Source organism: Colobus angolensis, unplaced genomic scaffold (assembly GCF_000951035.1).
Source record: "Colobus angolensis palliatus isolate OR3802 unplaced genomic scaffold, Cang.pa_1.0 Scaffold60, whole genome shotgun sequence".
Classification (NCBI taxonomy): Eukaryota; Metazoa; Chordata; class Mammalia; order Primates; family Cercopithecidae; genus Colobus; species Colobus angolensis.
Window position 1 is genome coordinate 3242594 of NW_012119599.1, and position 467 is coordinate 3243060.

The window sequence follows — 467 nt, forward strand, 5'->3', positions numbered from 1 at the left end:
CGGGAGGCGGAGCTTGCAGTGAGCTGAGATCTGGCCACTGTACTCCAGCCTGGGCAGCAGAGCGAGACTCCATCTCAAAAAAAAACCAAAAAAAAAAAACACAGCCTCCACCTCCAGGTTCAAGCAATTCTGCCTCAGACTCCCTAGTAGCTCGGATTACAGGGATGCACCACCATTCCTGGCTAATTTTGTATTTTTAATAGAGACAGGGTTTCTCCATGATGGTCAGGCCGGTCTCGAACTCCCAACCTCAGATGATCTGCCTGCCTTGGCCTCCCAAAGTGCTAGGATTATAGGCATGAGCCACTGCACCTGGCCTGTGAAGGGCCAACTTTTTATATACATGCTTACACAGGGCCAACTGTGGGACTTGAGTATGCATTGATTTAGGTGTACAGGGGGTTCTGGCACTAATTCCCCAAATATATATAGATCCCTGGAAATAGGTAACTAGAAATTTTGGCCAG